At 48.4% G+C, this 15,054-nt stretch overlaps 1 protein-coding gene across 2 annotated transcripts in view; it reads right to left on the bottom strand.

Moving 5' to 3' along the window:
- The window catches only part of PCSK5 (proprotein convertase subtilisin/kexin type 5), a 447,663-nt gene that overhangs the window by 105,440 nt on the left and 327,169 nt on the right, over positions 1-15,054 (bottom strand). The window lies entirely within an intron of this gene.

Raw genomic sequence — 15,054 nt, 5'->3', positions numbered from 1 at the left:
TTCCTTTCTCATCTCATCCTGTAATAGTTCAAAGGACAGAGAGGAAGGGGTGTCTCATGGGGAGAGGTGATGTCTCAAAAGTTGAAGACATAGCTTAGAAAGGCATACTTCTCCACTGAAAAATTTACAAGAGGGGCGCCTGGGTGGCTCAGTCGGTTAAGCGGCCGACTTCGGCTCAGGTCATGATCTCACGGTCCGAGCCCCGCGTCGGGCTCTGTGCTGACAGCTCAGAGCCTGGAGCCTGTTTCAGATTCTGTGTCTCCCTCTCCCTGACCCTCCCCCATTCATGCTCTGTCTCTCTCTGTCTCAAAAATAAAGGTTAAAAAAAAATTAAAAAAAAAAAAGAATAATTTTTACGCATACATGGCCGGGAGACCTTCCTTCCTCCTACAGAAGGGCTAGGCTTTCTTGTGTACTCTGTAATAGCCTCTATGGACTGGAACCAAATTTTTTGCAGCATTTAAGAAAACATACGTTGTAGACATAAAAATACTAAATAAATTAATAAACCCATAAGTAGATAGCGATGTGAGCGTGAAACAACTTTTTAGCAAGGGTGATTTGTAAGAGAGAACGGGAAGAACGTTTGATGAGACATTAGCCGTTTGGTTTGGGTCTGGTTATTTCAGGGAGCAACCTCGGGATCCTGAATTATCTGGAGGCTTCTGTGTACGTGCTTTGTCACCAGATGCCAGGGAATCATGGAGTGTGACTTCCCCGAAAGACTCTGCAGCCCCAGGCACTAACCAAGTGCCGGTATTTCTTTGCAAGGATGCCAATACCTAGTTTCCAACTTAAGATACCGCCGTGTGAAGACGGTGTCCGTGAAAAGAAATCCAGGCACTTGTTACTTTTTACCAGCTATAATTAATACTCAGGAACACTTTCAAGTTATATACTAATGAAATAATTCAGTTTTTAAAGCCTTGTTGAGCGTGACATTTTATAGCCAGGCTCAAAGTATGAGGCCGTCCAGGGAACCGGCAGCATCTTCGCTTACGAGTTTACATAATCGTTCAGCCTTAAAAAGGAAGGAAATTGACACGTGCTACGACATGGATGGACTTGGAAAATGTTAACGCTGAGCGAAACAAGCCAGTCACAAAAGAACAAATGCTGTGTGTTTTCCATTTATGTAAGGTACCTGGGGTGGTCAGGTTCAAAGGGACAGAAAAATAGAATGGAGGTTCTTAGGGGCTTAGGGGGAGGGGAACGTGAGTTATTGCTTAATGGGTACAGGATTGCACCTGGGGAAGATGGAAAAGTTCTGGAGACGGATGAATGGTGGTGTGAATATAATAAGGACCAGAACTGTATACTAATAATGGTTAAAAGTATAAATTTTATCTTATAGATACTGCCCCGTCCCCCTTGCCCCAAACAATTCTATACACCGAGTTTGTTCCTTACCAGGCCAATACTTAATTTTAACCCAAAACCTCAGGATTGTCTGCCCTGGGGGGATGTGTCCAGAGAGCACCAACTGTCTTGGAGAGCCAGTGTGTTGAACTGGATCTTGGGAGATGTCCTGTGCTAATGGGGTCAGTGGATAAATGGATAAAGCTCATGAAAATGGAGACATCTGGCTGATGGAATCCTTGGGTTTTGTTTTTTTTTGTTGGTTGTTGTTGCTCCCTTTGGGAACTAGAGGCAAACTAAACATCCAGCAGGTAGAAAGAGAGGTCTGTTCCCACAGCCTGGAGGTGTCTGGGAGCCACCGCTGTCCCATTTTGCCCTCTCAACAGTGACTTCCCTTTTCCCTCCCACCCAGGCTTTTCTGATCGACCGGACTTCTCCTTCCTGGTCCCCTTGCTTTTTTTAATTCTCAGATGCTCTGCAATGCTACTCTGGTGCCCCCATGGGTTGGCGCCCCCGCAAAAAAAGGATGGATGGTGAATTGTGGATCCAACGCACGTGCAAAGGTTTGGTTTCCTCCCGCCTGCGTGTTGTCCAAAGAGCAAGGAATTAAGAGTTGATCCTTTTCGGGGCGCCCGGGGGGCTCAGTTGGTTGGGCGTCCGACTTCAGCTCGGGTCATGGTCTCGCGGTCCGTGAGTTCGAGCCCCGCGTCGGGCTCTGTGCCGACGGCTCGGAGCCTGGAGCCCGCTTCGGATTCTGAGTCTCCCTCTCTGTCTCTGACCCTCCCCCGTTCATGCTCTGTCTCTCTCTGTCTCAAAAATGAATAAACGTTAAAAAAAAAAAATTAACAAAAAAAAAGAGTTGATCCTTTGTGTGTCCACTGTTGTTTGGGCCCTGACCACAGTCAGGCTGCTAAAAAAAAAGGGGGGGGGGTATCCAAAGTGAAGCTTTGGCCAACACACCGGAACGTAGTGGTGATGTAGCAATCACCACTACATCGGTGAAGTTCCCATTCACCGACACCCGCTGTATTACGTTCTGTTCTATGTAACGTTTAATCCAGACAACAGCCCTTTTATGAATGAGAAACGGAGGCTCAGAGAGATGAAACATCTTGCATAAATTAATTCGGCTAGGTAAGTGACAGAGTTGGGCTATGACCCAGGTATGTCTTAGCCGGAGTCCAGACTCTCTGCAGTGTTTCCCTGGTATGGATTCAATTCCCTTTTTGGCGTTCCGAGTAGCTTTGCTATTTATAAAAAAAAAAAAAAAAAAAAAAAATGGACCTTGAGTACAAGCCTGGTCTGAAGCGTTTGGTGAGGTAAGGGTATCGGAAAGGAATTCACTGTGAAAACAAGTGAACTTTGAGCCGGCACATTGTACCGAGCAAATTTCCTCAATGATTGAAAAAACTCTCCAAATTTATTTTCTCTGAGAAAGTGGCCAGTATTTATTAAAAGGCAATTCTGTTTATCCCAAATTGAGATTTTTACAAGCAGTTTGGTCTGTCCACTAGATTAGAAGCTCCTGAGAGGAAACCCAAATGGTATTTTTGAATGAATAAAATAATTAATTGGCGCTCTGCACAGGAATTTTCTATACTGCTTTAACTGCTGTCCGAAAGCAAAATAAACGGGCTCCTCAGAAATCATTTATAACCAGAATTATAGTAATCTCTCTCTGCTCCTCCAATTTATATGAAAATCTAGTATAGATGGATTGGTCCTTGTATATCTTTTCCTCAATTAGGAGAATTTTGCATTGCCTCTGTGTTTGTGACAGTCCCTCTAAGTTCTAGCTTAAGGATGCTAAAATTGAAAAGACACTGAACAGTTGGTTGTAAAACCAGACACAAGAGGGGACAAAAGGCGTGAGTGTGATTAGTATCTGCAATTAAATAAAATAAATAAAGCCCTTCATCCAAACTGCGGGATCATGAATATTTCCTGTAAGTACAGTATGGTAGATGGAAATCGATTTATTGCCCATTTGAGGTGTGTAAAATGTCTTGCTGGTCTCTTTATTTCGTGGGCTATCTTTATTATTTCTGAAAGTGAGCCTGGAATTTTTTTTTTAAGTTGATTTATTTATTTTGAGAGACAGAGCACATGCACGTACAAGGGAGGGGCAGAGAGAGAGGGAGAGGGTATCTCAAGAAGGCTCCACGCTCAGCATGGAGTCCGACAGAGGGCTTGATCCCACGTCGGCGACATCATGACTTGAGCCGAAATTAAGGGTCGGGCGCTTACCTGACTGAGCCCCCCGGGTGCCCGGAGCCTAGAATTTCTACAGATTCTCTAGTGCACTCAGTCCCCCTAGTCTTTGGGTTTGATGCTATCCCAATGCCCCCACCACTTGTGGCCGCAGTGGGACCACTCCCCTGGGGGAAACTGTACATTATCCGATGCGTTCACAGCGAGGGGATCCGGGGGTCAAGATACAGGGACACAAGTGGGTGACCGTCATTTGAAAGAATGACTCATTTACCTTTTGGAAAACATCACCGATGACCCGAGGCAGGTCACACTCGGGTGAGGGACACCGAGGCAGACTAACCGAGAAAGGGAACGACTTGGGTGGACAGAGGTCCCGTGTGCACCCCAGTGAGCCCGAAGGGCTGTTCCGCATCCTTTCACTCTGGAGGTGATGAAGGATGGCAGGTGAAACTATCAGGACCATCGAGCCTTCCCGACGCTCTCGAACTAAACAGGAGTTTTCGCATGCAGATCAGATCGGTTAAAGCCCAAAAGCCTTCCCTGAGGAGCTTAAAACCCAATGTTCTCCGTGGTGGTCGGGGTCCTGGAACACAGGCATGAGGATGAGGCTTGTTATCCTCCACTTTCGTTTCTATGGTGACCCAGGGAGCCTCCCTAACCCACGTTTATTACTTGCTCTTAAACCCTTCAGAGTACAGCTGCTGGCCCGTCCCCCACGCCAGTGCCCCAGGGGAGGGAACATCCTCAAATTATCCTCCTTTTCTTCCTCGGCAGCCACAGGCTGCAGAAATGTTGGCTCCATCTTTCCTTTCCGCTGCTCCCTTAGTCTTCCCTCAAGCCTAACCTGCTGGTCTAAAGCATTGCAGCCTAATTGCTAATTAAGAGAAAGGGGAAGCTCCTGGAAGGAGGAGGAGTTTGCATCCCAAGACCTAGGGCTCCGTCCGTCCGGTAGCTCTGTAGCTAGTAATTGGCTGTAGCTGGTAATTGACACGCAGCGTTTTATTGGGTCATCATTAACACTGCCCGTTCACAGGCAGTCGATGCTGCCTTCTAAGACATCTGTTGGTTTGCCTGGTGATGGGTCTGAATGGAGCACAGCACCCAGAATGCCTCAGCCCCTTAGTGACCGGGTAGGCATTTGATTACTCGGGATGCCATATGTTGTATGGGGAGTGACCAAACTGTGCTTTTTAAAAAGCCCAAGTATGCATATCAAAACCAAGGGGGGCGGGGTGAACCAAAGTACCTGTGTGCCCGCCGCAGGCCGACCTAGTAGGAAGCCCTGGGGTTGGGCAAAGACACAAATGTTGGAGTCATCCCCGGCTGGGTTTGATGTGGGCTTCTTTCTCCAACTATCTGACGGGAAGCAAATCGCAGATTTCCCTGACATTCTTCTCCGGAGTATCGCGGACAGTCTCTCACAGGACGTGGTGAGGATCAAACGAGGAAACCGACCCCAGCACCCGGCCCAGCGGCTTTCGGAATATTAGTGACCATTATCAGGTACTGGGGGTAGGTTAGCTCATTGCACCTCCAGTAATCACGTGGGGTAGGGCCGTCGGCCTCATTTGCCAAAGTAAGGAGTTTCAGCATCGAAATGTTAACTCTTGACGCGTGGCTCAAAGCCCGGATCCCAGATCGTGCCTCCCCTAACCCCCCCGAGGGCACTTGAAGACTCAATTGGCTACACAGGGTGGTGGCCATGAGGCAGCTACTCTTGCTGACCCTGTGGATGGAGAACAACCACCTCTCAAGGGAAATCAGCTGCAAGATAGCCACCCACGCAAGTTAGTGGTTATAAGCCGCCCTTTGGAGACAGCCTCCTGCATCAGAGAGAAGCTGGGCAGCGCTTCCCTGCGCCCCGCGGCCACGGCGCTGCCCTTTTCGGGCTGCTGAGGCGAGAGTTTGTCAGAAGTAGGTGAACCCCGGGGAGCCGGGGCCCACAAAACAGCCTCTTCCCGGCAGAGTTTCACCCCGTCAGGTTCTGGACGTGGGGTTCTTGGCTCTGCGACGGAGCTGGCACCACGCAAGCCCTGACTACCTGTGTCTTCAGGTGAGTGGCCGGGGATAGACTTGCTTCCAGGCTCGGTGGGTGTCAGGACAAGTCAGTTTCCTCTCTGTCTCAGGGAGGGTGGAGCCCGTCCACAGATGGAAATAAACACGGGGGCGGGCCCCTGGGTGGCTCAGTCAGTTAAGCGTCTGAGTCTTGATTTCAGCTCAAGTCACCATCTCACGGTTTGTGAGTTCGAGCCCCACGGTGGGCTCTGTGCTGACCCACCCTACCTGTGTTTTCTCTCTCTCTCTCTCTCTCTCTCTCTCTCTCTCTCTCAAAACAAATAAATAACTTAAAAATATTTTTTAAAAACGAAAATGGGCCAGTATTGTTAGGCTGTGAGTGTATGCGTTCTGTGTGTGGGGACGGGGTGGGTGGGGGAAGCCATGGGGCAGAAGGTCTCACCCCCCAGGTGTCAGAGACAGAGAGTCTCAGGTGTTTCCCTACCTACCAACCCCCTTCTGTATCGCGGACAGTGTCTCCTAGAATGTGAGATTCTCATAAAGACGTCTATATGGTTTGCATCTTATCAGAGTTTCAGACTCGGTCCAGAGCATGGAATCTGGGACTGAAACCTCACTGGGTCCCACCATAGGCAGAATGATACCCCCACCTCTTCAAGATTCCTGTACCCCCCCCCCACCCCCCCCCCCCTGCTCCCCGTGTGCTTAGATGACTGGGAGGGGAGAAGCAGGATACAGGTGAAGTGCATGCATTTGGAACAGGTGTCCTAGATGGGAAACTTGGGGCTGCCTTGTGCCAGTTGTGTGAACTTGGACAAGTAATAGAACCTCCATCATCTCCTCTGTAATATGGAAATAATCACAGCATCATAAAATTGTCAGAAGGGTTAAATCGGTGAATACGTGAGGTGTACTTTAAAAGATAACAGCACACAGTCGGTGCTCCATAAAAGTTAGCTGTTACGGGTCCAGGGGGCACAACCAGGTCCCTTAGATAAGAAGCACAAGAGACTGCACAAACCTTTAGAGACACTCCCACCTCAAGTCCCTTCTTACTGTATGGGTGGCTTCGAAAAAATTATTTCACCTCTCTTCGGCTTTTAAATTTTTAAGATTTTTAAAATTTATTTTTGAGAGAGAGAGAGAGAGAGAGCCCGCATCCAAAGCAGGCTCCAGGCTCTGAGCTGTCAGCACAGAGCTCGATGTGGGGCTTGGACCCATGAACCGGGAGATCATGACCTGAGCCAAAGTCGGATGCTTAAATGACTGAGCCACCCAGGTGCCCCTAACCTCCCTTCAGCTTTATAAAATAAGTTCAGTTGCCCCAAACTTGATAGTTCCCTAAGATTAGGTAATAATGTCCTTTCTTCTACTGTGGTTGGTTTAGAACTGCGTGGTAAATAGAAACAAAATATCTAGGGAAGATTTCATTCCTCCACCACTGTTCAGGGACCGCTTAGACGAAGGGACTCTAATTTTAGTAACCATTTTATTCACTTTCAACAACTCAACAGGCGTGGTCCTGTGTAATGAGCACCGAGCTGTAGTCTGATCTATTCAGGAAAATGGCAACCCTCTGCCTTTTCACTTTCCACCCTAAACCTACAATTCTAGAACTATTAATTGACTAGAAAATTGTGGGCGCCCCAAACCAATATTTGCCAATAGAGGAACAACTGACGTGCCTTTTGGGTCAGCATTATCCCTCCCTGTCATCACTCTAGTTGCCTTTCGGTGATATCGCTTAGCAATAACATACAATTGTGACTCTAACTGGTCTTTATTCCGCTCTTATCACAGTGGTGGGGAATTGCTTATGAATTGATTTGTACAACCTTAACATAAACTCAAGAGATGTCTCTTAGGCATTATTAATATCATGAGAGGGCTCTGGCCCTATCAAAACATTCCAGAATGGTAGGACTCGATGTGCTCTGGTCTTTCCTTGTACCTTGATGCCTTGATAATCTCCTTTAAACGTCCAGCATGGATCTCTGCGTGCCAACCACCCTGTTGAGAGCCTTGGTCTGCAGTGAAATGGCAGCCTCTATATCCCTCTACCATATAGACCCGAGAACTTGTCTTCTCTGCCTCGTCCTACAGAGACGGAGACCTCCTGTAGAGAACAGAGGAGGACCTTGCGAAAACCCTTCGCGTTCCTCCAGCGACAAACAGCTCTGGGAAGTCTATAGGAGCCTCGAGAACAATTCGGTTCCTCTGGGAGAAGAGCCAGATTGGCTGCAAGGTAGGCACCTCAGTATTTGAGGTAAGATCAAAGTCTCCTCCCTTTGGTCTAACCTCTACTCTCTCCTGCCAACCCCAGCCCCGGCAGACCCTTGGCATCTCCCCAAGGGACCGTAGCACCTTCCTGCACTGGTTACATTGCTGTCTGGGGGCGGGGGCTCTTTGACGTTTCTAGGCAACAGGGGGGCACTCAAGGTAACAGTCTGGGCCCCATAATTGGGGGTCCTGGGCCTTTAGAACTCAATTCTTGGCTTAGGTCTGCAGCTGCCGGGCAGCAAGGCGGGGCTCAGTGTCCTGGGCTCAGGAAGCCTGAAACTCCATGGAAACTCAGTTCCCATGATCCCTGCAGGCCTAACTGGTGAGTCAGGCTCTCCTCCCCTTCCCAAACTCCCTGCAGGGGCTGTCTGACCTGCTTTGACTCCTTTTTGCTTTCAAGGTTGCTCTTGATTCTCCTCTCAACCTGATTTTACACGGTGTGAGGTGCCCGGGGCCCCAAACCTTCCCGGAGAGGGCCGATGCCTCTCTCCTGCTGTTCGCAGTTGGCCAAAACGGGCCGGGACAGGCTGCGGAAAAGCTAGCTGCCTGTGGGCTCGGGGGAACTTGAACGGTCTTTGCTTCTGCAATCATTCAGTGTAATTAGGTTGTAATTTTCTAACGATGAATGTGTGGGAGGCCCCCATTTTCTATGGGATAAAAACAAGCGCTTAACTACGGTAGCATGAGTGACCGGTGTGCACAAGAGCTGAAAGGAGCAGAGGCAGGGGGAAGATCTCCTTGCGGTGTGGGGGGATTAGAAGCCCAGGCCTGGAGTCAGAGATAGGGAGCCTCTTCTGGGAAAGCTAGGTGCTTTCTCGGTGCTTCCACATTAAGTTCTCAGAGCATCTTACAGAGATCAGCACTGCTCTCATCTTTAATTTTTTTTTTTTAATTTTTGTTTGTTTTTGAGACAGAGCGCAAGTGGAGGAGGGGCAGAGAGAGACGGGGTCACAGAATCCAAAGCAGGGTCCAGGCTCTGAGCTGTCAGCACAGAGCCTGACGTGGGGCTCGAACTCCTGGACTGCGAGATCATGATCTGAGCCGAAGTCGGACGCTTAACCGACTGAGCCACCCAGGCGCCCCTAGCCTTGCTCTCATTTTAAGGATGAGAAAACTGAGGCTCAGGAAATTTACGCAGTCTGCCCCAGGTCGCTGAATTAGTGCTATTTATTTATTTGTTTATTTTATATTTTTCAAGTTATTTATTTTGAGAGCGAGAGAGTGGGCAGGGGAGGGGCAGAGAGCGAGGGAGAGAAGGAATCCCAAGCAGGCTCCATGCTGTCAGCGCAGAGCCCGTACAGGGCTCGAACCCACGAACCGTGAGATCATGACCTGCGCTGACACCGAGAGTCGGACGCTTAACCGACTGAGCCACCCCAGCACCCCTGAATGAGTAGTGCTATTTAGAATAGCTAACGCTTACTCGTGATGCCATCTGCTAGGAATTGTCCTGAATGCTCTACACATATCGACTCACTCCTTTAAAATAATAATAATAACCTTAAAGTAAGAAAGGGTACATTGTGAACCACGGTGGCCTCCTTTTTCTGTTGACAATGTTGAGGCAGCGAATGATTGAATGAAGGACTATTCTGGTGGCAGAGCGGCAATGTAAACTCAGGGGGTCAGCCTTCACACTGCTCCTCTCACTGGGGTTTTGCCGCACTCCTTTTCTCCAGAAAGTGCCGGGAGATGGGGTTCTATTGCAGGTCTGTCTGATTTCAGGTGCCTTGTGCGCTTTCCACTACACTGAAAATCCAAATAACTGGCAGGCTGCGTGGGTGTGTACGTGTGTGTGCCTGTGTGAATATGGGGGTAAGTTCGAGCTCCGCAATCCTAGACACCCCAATCGTGCAACCTGGAGCTATTGCTTGCCTACTGCTTCCTGGAAGCAGTGTTCGAAGAGCTCACCGTGTACCCTTCATGAGACAGACAGAATCGGCTCCTACAAGCAGGAACATGAGCCGATGTGGAATCAAGTGTTCAGAATCGAATGGCTACACAGGGCAGCTGGTTCTGATTGCGATCTTCCCGGAGGGCAGGGTGATTTCTTGTTCATTTTGGGGTCCCCGTGGCTTTGCGGCACGAATAGAAAATGAGGAGAAAACACCAGCTTGATTTGTGCCTTGGGGGGAGAAATTCATTAGAGTTCTTTGTACTGAAACAAAATTGACTTGGGCCCGAAAAAAAAAAAAAATAGATACGGTAAGGTGGTCGGGGGGTGGGGGGGAAGGAGAAAATATTTTAGGAGAGGAGAAGAAAGGATTGGAGGCGGAAATAAGCACAGTGTCTCTGTGACCCAGGCACGTGGTTAGACGGACAAGTAGAAATGGAGTTTGAGCAAGTGAAAAATGAGTTTGGATCGAGGATGTAGCCAGGTCACGAAACATCAAAGATGGATGAAATGGGTGTGGTTGGCCAAAGGGAGCCGCTGAAGATTTAAGGAGAAAAGTCGGAGATGGAAACGAATTTGGTGGACAGTCGCTGTGGCCAGATGAAGCCGGATGAATTGGAAGGGACAGCTGGGAAGCCAGCTAGGAGGTGGCCTCAGGAGGCCAGGGTGGGGGCTGGAGCTACAGCAAACAAAATGGTGATGACAAGGTGGTTCCCAGAAAACCCGGTCCCAGGATCTCAGGGAAGGGTGGGCTTTTGAGCTCATTCGCGCTAGCTGCCGCCTCCTCCCTCCTCCCAGGGATCAATGGTCTCAGTGACGTTCTAGTCTAGGGACTGCCCAGTGTTGGCATGAAAACGGAGAGGCATGGAGAACTCACTTCTTCCACTTTTGGAAAACTGTATCAGAAATGTCTTTGCACGAGGCCCAGATTGGCTTCCGCGTGAGTGAATTTCCTACCTTGGTCATTTCAAAAGAGAGAAGCAGCCGCTCTGCGTGAACAGCATGATATTTCTGGGAATAGTGAAACAAGTCAGCACCTGAGTCCAAAGCTCAAACAGGGTGGCTTTGAGCACATCAGGGAAACTCTGTGCGAGTCCTCTGTGACCGTGGGGGGGGCCACCTGACATGTAATAAATGATGAATAAATGCTATTACTATTATTGATACGTGTTGGGTACATATAGGAGATGAGGGGGGAAAAAGAGGAGTCCAATCCATGGCCTTGAACTTGAGGGAGTAAAGGGATCATAGTGGTATTGTTGGTCTGAGAATGGGAGGGAAGCTGTTTGTGATGATTTGGCAGATGTTTTGAAACTACAACTCCTGGCATAACTCTGATGTTTATATACATTCCACAGGCGATATTTTGCCAGTGGCTGTCTTTTGGGCCCGCTCAACATTGAGCGGCTGTGTTCCCTCTCTGACACCCTCGTAGCAAGAGTTGATGGGGTAAAATATAATGCAGGCATCCACAGCCCATCCCGCCCAGAGCCATGCCATAAACGATTGGGAGCTCATTGCATCGCTGCCAGATAGAGTGTCCTGTTTAGATGCCAAGATGGTGAAAGAAATTGTCATCATCTATGCACTCCTGGGGAGGGGCCATCCCGTTCGTGGCCAGGATGACCGTTTGGCAGAAAAGCCACGCATGTGTAGACGCTCGGGCATAAAACCCGTGCAGAAGAAAGGTAAATTGTCACGGAGGGCTCTTATCGTTGTGGTTTCAGCTGCTTACTTGGACTTTGTGACCATTCTAAAAGGTGTTTTTTAGTCAGGAACCGAGTCTTCGGTATAGGATGAATCGGTAGCAGCAGGTTAAAGGTACATGCCAGTGGAGGCAATGCTTTGAGTTTCATCGAGGAGTGTCCTTGTGCCAACAAGGCTAAGTGCCTAGTGAGTGAGGTGAGGGCGTGAGTTTGCTATGTTTTTGTGTTCAGGAGAGAAAGCGAGATTTGGAAAGTCTACCTCTCTGGAAAGTCTCTTCAGGTGACCATCAGAAGCCGATCTCCACCTAGGAGATGCCCTTTTCACAGATGAAGGAGCCAACCGTAAGCATTGACACAACTTGCCCCAAATCACACAGCGTGTCTTGTTCCTCCTTATCTATGCTGAGGGGAAAAAACAATCCTTGCGGGAATTTGTCAAGAGAAATAAAGGCAAAGCAATACCCAGAGACTATCGATGGTGCCGCCATTTTTAGGTTGGCAAAGGACCCGATACTAGAAGGCCGTCCTAGTAACATTCAACAGACTACTCCTCTGTCGTAAGTGTCTAATTCTTTATTCTGGAATTTCTTCTCCCCAATCTTGAAATATCTTCTGCAAAGTGGAGATTCCTAAATAGCACTTCAGTCTAATCAGTCTCCTGAGTTCAATAATCCTGTATCTATGGCCCACCAGACTCTACGGGTGGGTACTTTGGAGGTATCTCTAAGTCGACATGTTCAATAAGACTAAGCATGTTAATTCAGTACTCGTATCCCTCATACTCCCCATCTCGGGGAGCACTTACACCATCCAAGCTGGGGAGTCAGTGGAGGGAGCTCCTCCCTGGCCCCACCCTTCCCCCAGTCACTCACAGTTTCTGTCAACCCTAACTCATGAACATCTGACTTCTGTCATCTCTTCCCCATCTCCAGCACCACCACATGACTTCTAGTGCAATCTCTCCTCTTTCAAGTGGGAGATTTATCTTCAACATTGGTCTCCTGGACTCGTTATCCACTCTCCCCATCCCACCCCCGTTCTGGAACCAAAATGATGTTTCACTAATTCACACTTCTAGCCTCCTGCCTAAGATCATCCAGTGCTGCCTGCCCCCCCCCCCCCCAATACAGAGTAAAGCCCAAAGAATGACACATCCTTGCCTCTACCTGATTGGTGTGCAGAAACCAGCTTCCAGGGGAGAGCACCAGCTTGTAGGAGTGTGAGACCTTCTCTAGTGTCTCAGAAGGCTGCTCTGACGGGTCCATACGGCAGGCCAGAAGAGCCAGGTTGTTGACCCCCAGGAGTTTTCTTCGGCCAATGATGGGGATTTAGTGTTTGAAGATCTTCCCTCCGTCACCCCTCCAGCGAGCTGACTGAGGCCTGTCATCTATATCATTTTCCGGTGTTTCCCCTCAGCACTGAGTTTGAGTCCCCTCTGTGGCAGCTGGCTTGATAAGATAACTCTCATCGGCTATTTTTTCTTCCTGATCTCATGTTCTCACTCTACCGCCGGCATTTTCTTTCATCACCCAAATAAACCTCTTGTACTTGAATCTTTGTCTCCAGTCTGTCTTGTGAAAGGGGGACACCTGAGACCCATCGCTAGGTTCTGGCATTCCCAAGAGACTTTCGGTTCTCCAAGCCCACTGTGTACTCTCTCACTTAAAGTATCCATTTGGTTTGCATCTACTCCCTTGTCTCTTTCCCAGACAACATTCTGGGAAACTCATTCTTTACCACCGAAAGCTGCCTGCACTCTTTTCCCTACCACACCGTTATGCAGCCAAATTGATTTTTTTTTTTTTTTCTGTGCTCTGTGGTGCTTGGTACATATTTTTAACTTATCCTACATACCCACTGGTATTTCTGCCCACATGTGTCTCCTCCACGGGGTTAGGTGGTCTTGGAGATCAGGAATAATTGCCCACGATCTGGACCACCATTTGCCACGTGAAACAGCGGTCAAAACATTTTGGTGAATTCATAGGTGGACGTGATTGAGGTAAAGGGATGCCAAAGAGTTACCTGGCAGCTGATCGCTCCACGGAAACGTCTGTATTACCGTTCAGCGTAATTATTCAGCACCCCCTACGCGCAGGCACCGTCTCGGGTATTGAGGTACACTAGTGGGCAAAACACCGGTCTCGTCTCTGGGCGAGCTTACATCACGGCACAGGAGTTGGTAAATGATAACTACAATAAACTCGCAAATTTTGTATAGTTCGCATGGTTAGAAGCTAATATCAGCCATGGGGGAACAAAAGGACAAGCAAATCAAAGTGCTGGCAAGGAGTGGTGATTGGAGTACAGGTTGTAAGCAGTAGAGTATAATAGGTTCCAGAAGCCACCGCGGTAGAACCCCAGAAGAGAATGTGTGAGTAGGCCGGACTTGCCCCGAAAGTTAGTTGACAGGGTTAATCACCAACCTGCAGTAGAGTAATTTTGCTTGCAGGAGGATAGACATTTGTGCTTCAGAGGACACAAGCCCTATCCCATCCAGGCTTGTAATATTCTTAGTTAAAAAATGACTCCTTTCCTAGACATGTGGTCCCCAGGCAGACTGCCTGCTGCGAACCCAATTTTTAATGCAAAATGTCTTTCCAGCACAGAAGCGCACTGCCAATTTATTAAAGTTTCTGGAGAGAATGAGATCAGCAGACAAAAGCGTATTAGAGAGGGGTGCTATGTTTCAGGAGGTAAAGTGAGGGATGCAGCCGACCAGGGATGCTGCATATAGGAAGCAGATGTCCTCAACTAAATTTACATCTCCCTTACCATCAGTCAGGAAAACCACCCAGGTTGCAAAATATATATATCCAATATATATGTGTGTGTGTGTGTGTGTGTGTGTGTGTGTGTGTGTGTGTATTGCATGAGCAATAAGAATGATTGTGCTATACGTGTTATACTAATAATACAGTGAATTTATCTTTTGAACTTTCTCAAAAGGAACTGCAGAATAGGGAGTTAAATGGGATCCGAGGGTAGAAGAATAATTTTAGGGAATTAATGATTTAAAAATGAGATTGGCAGAGATCCTAAGGGAGATAATGGCTCGCCATAACAAGAGGCTCTAAAAATAAAATTCTGACACTGTAACCCGTAAAGTGTCTCAGTAAGGGAGAAAAGGCAGGAGGCACTTAAGTCAGTACCGCTTCACAGAGAACTCTGCCAAAGTTTGGTATCTGTCAGGAGGCTGGAACTTTCAGGATTTCCTGCCAGGAGCTATCACTTCTGCAGGAAGTGGGATGGATATCAAGGGGGCTGCATACACTTTTTAGGGGCTCCCGGAGCACATAGTACCAGGCAGATCTTTTACACGGCGCACGGGCAGTTCCCGGTCAACCCTGGTCCGCACTCTTCCTCTCTTTCACGCTGTGCCTTAGCTCCTTGCACTCAGGGCTCCAGCAGGGAGAGACTCCTGGCACTTTCCAGATGTTCGAGGCTATTTTGCACTTTCCTGTCCCTTTCTAGTCTCTTCCTTCAGCTTTCCTCCTGCCTCCCGCCCAGAGGACAGACTGCTGGCTCTGTTATATCCCTAGAGAACATTTCCTTCTCTTTCTTTTCATAGTGCATCAGGGCATT

This window comes from Panthera leo, chromosome D4 (genome assembly GCF_018350215.1).
Source record: "Panthera leo isolate Ple1 chromosome D4, P.leo_Ple1_pat1.1, whole genome shotgun sequence".
Taxonomy (NCBI): Eukaryota; Metazoa; Chordata; class Mammalia; order Carnivora; family Felidae; genus Panthera; species Panthera leo.
Note: the sequence above shows the minus strand (reverse complement) of the source record. Positions and strands in the feature narration are given on the sequence as shown.